This window comes from Oryctolagus cuniculus, chromosome 19, assembly GCF_051225735.1.
Source record: "Oryctolagus cuniculus isolate XC-2025 breed Fujian yellow rabbit chromosome 19, ASM5122573v1, whole genome shotgun sequence".
In the NCBI taxonomy this organism is placed as follows: domain Eukaryota; kingdom Metazoa; phylum Chordata; class Mammalia; order Lagomorpha; family Leporidae; genus Oryctolagus; species Oryctolagus cuniculus.
This window is the reverse complement of record NC_142885.1, coordinates 1494466-1497557: the sequence shown is the minus strand read 5'-3', so window position 1 is coordinate 1497557 and position 3092 is coordinate 1494466. Positions and strand designations below refer to the sequence as shown.

The 3092-nt window shown below is 47.8% G+C and overlaps 1 pseudogene; it reads left to right on the top strand.

Moving 5' to 3' along the window:
* The first annotated feature begins 694 nt into the window (after positions 1 to 694).
* LOC149120276 (small ribosomal subunit protein eS6 pseudogene) lies at positions 695 to 1447 on the top strand (annotated as a pseudogene).
* Positions 1448 to 3092: the final 1645 nt, after the last annotated feature.

Here is a 3092-nt window from a genome sequence, read left to right as displayed (position 1 = left end):
CCAGATGCCATCCCTGAAATTGACCTCACCTGAAGATGACCCTGGCCCAGAAGTGACCCTTGCCCGAAGATGCCCTTGCATGGAAGCCCCTGCCAGCAATGACCCTCACCCAGATGCCCTTTCCTGAAAATGACTTCGCCTGAAGATGCCCCTGGCCCAGAAATGACCCTAACAGAGGCAGAGAGAGGTCTTCTATCTGCTGGTTCACTCCCCAGTTGGCCATAATGGCTGAAGCAGTGCTGATCCAAAGCAGGAGCCTCTTCCAGGTCTCCCACGTGGGTAAAGGGGCCCAAGGATTTGGGCCATCTTCCACTGCCTTCCCAGGCCACAGCAGAGAGCCGGGTCAGAAGTGGAGTGGCTAGGACTTGAACCTGCACCCTTACGGGATGCCTGCAATGCAGACTGGGGCTTTAACCTGCTGTGCCACAGTACCAGCCCCCACAACAGTATTTTTTCCTTCATACTACCTGAACTCTTAGTGTAGAGTTACCCTTAGGAGTATAAAGTAAACTAAAAATAGATTTTTGTAAAAATTAATGGAAATAGGAGAGGGAGGAGGAAGAAGGGTTGGAGCGTGGGTGGGAGGGAGGGAAGGATGGGGAATATCACTATGTTCCTAGATCTGTATATAGGAAATACATGAAACTTGTATACCTTAAATAAAATTTAGCCTCCGAAGTGGCCAGCTGCTTCAAAATGAAGCTGAATACCTCCTTCCCAGCCACTGGCTGCCAGAAACTCATCCAAGTGGACGATGAACGTAAACTTCGTACTTTCTATGAGAAGTGTATGGACACAGAAGTTGCTGCCGACACCCTGGGTGAAGAATGGAAGGGTTATGTGGTCCAGATCAGTGGTGGGAATGACAAACAAGGTTTTCCCATGAAGCAAGGTGTCTTGACCCATGGGCGGGTTCACCTTCTGCTGAATAAGGGGCATTCCTGTTACTGACCAAGGAGAACTGGAGAAAGAAAGCTCAAATCAGTTCGGGGCTGCATTGTTGATGCCAATTTGAGTGTTCTCAACTTGGTCATTGTAAAAAAAAAAGAGAGAGAGAAATATTCCTGGATTGACAGATACCACGGTGCCTCGTCGCCTGGGTCCTAAAAGAGCCAGCAGAATTCATAAGCTTTTCAGTTTCTCTAAAGAAGGTGATGTATGCCAGTATGTTGTAAGAAAAGCCCTTAAACAGGGTAAGAAACCTAGGACCAAAGCACCCAAGATCCAGCGTCTAGTTACTCCACGTGTCCTGCGACACAGACGCCGGTGAATTGCTCTGAAGAAACAGTGTACTAAGGAGAACAAAGAGGAGGCTGCAGAATATGCTAAACTCTCAGCCAAGAGAATGGAGGAGGCCAAAGAAAAATGCCAGGAACGGATTGCCGGGAGATGTGGGCTGTGTTCTCTGAGAGCGTCTACTGCTAAATCTGAGTCCAGTCAAAACTAAGGTTTAATAACAACAAATGAATAAGATTGTGTTTCAGACCTCAAAAAATAAAAATAATACAAATTTTGTTCACCTTTTCAAAAAACCTGATCCACTCATTGTTGGGGAATGGGACAGCCTGGCCAGCTGTGCCCCTCCCGACATGTACAAGCACAAGAAGTTTAGTGCTGGGCTTTTTCCACCCTGCCCGTTGCTAACCACAAGATCCTGTTTTGACTTTAAGCATCCTGTTACTGCATGTTTCCCACATTTACTAAGTTTTGCTTCTTACTGATTTGGTAACATGTTTTCCGTGAATCATATATAAACAGATGGACGGTGGGAGGGGGATATATAAGAGGGTTGGAGGAGGCGAAGACAGTGGGCGTTCGAGACATGTAACCCGAGTCTGCTAAAAAATAAAGTGGAAGCTGAAAAGCCGATAAACGCGTCTGGTGTCTCCGAGGTCTCGCCAGCATTAACCTATCTGGAAGGTGCACGCCTGCAACTGGTGCCGTGACTCAGATCGCTGCGACGCGGAAAGAAGGTAAGAAAAAAAAAGTCTATAGACGGGAGTCTAGGGGAAAAAGTCTAGGAATACCGCGGTACAATGGGGAACACACAGTCCACCACGAAAATGCACCTATTGATTAGCCGCCTTTTAAAGGCAATGGGGATGCCCGTAAAGAGTGTAGCTGTGTGCAATTTTACTAGGATACTATATAAAACTTGTCCTTGGTTTGTTGAAGAAGGAGATTTATCACAGGTTTGGTGGAGACGGGTGGGACGTGAATTGCGAAACGCTGGATTCGAGGAGGGAGTGATCCACTTGTGGTAGCTGATAGATACTGCCTTACAGTCAGAGGATGACCAGGTCGGGGAACTCTTAGATGAAGGCTCTGAACTACTGGAGGAGCTCAGCGAAGACTCCCATGATAGTAGCGAAAAAAGAGACAATATAAAGGAACAAAGGATGGAAGCAAGCGGAGGAGCCCAACCAAAAGTGAAACATCCGCAGACGCTGGAATTGCCTCCACTTTACCCGGAGTTGCCCTTAATGCCCTCCGCTCCTCCTTATGAACTGCCCCCTCATCCTATGCGCTGTTGCTGTTTTGCCGGCAATGCTTCAAGTGAGATGAGGCCCATAGTTCTAGAGTCTGGGCCGGAGAAACAGACTAGAAGGCAAATACTTGAAAACGAAAGTGCTCGTAATGACGATGAAGCTGCTTTTCTTATAAATACTGGGGAATCAACTCCCCACCCACCATGGCACCTGAAACCAAATTGGGCAGAGTTCTTTAACCCCCATCAGATCTTTCCAGTGACCGAAGACTGCCAAGGAAATCGCGGGTGGACTCCGGTCAACTTTACAGCATTAAAAGAGCTGCAAAAGCAGTGACTCTCTACGGGCCACATGCTAACTTCACCAAAGCTATCCTAGGAACCTTAGGCACTCAGGGCCTAGTCCCTGAAGATTGGAGAAATGTCTGCAAGGCAGTCCTTTCAGGGGGAGATTATCTCTTATGGTCAGCCGCTTATAGGGAACTAGCTCGTACTCAGGCGGCGCAAAACCGAGCTGATGGACAACCTGCCATGTTAAATGGAGAGGGAGCATTCCATGCAGAAGTGGTGCAAGCTCGGTGTCCCTGGGAGGTATTACAACAAA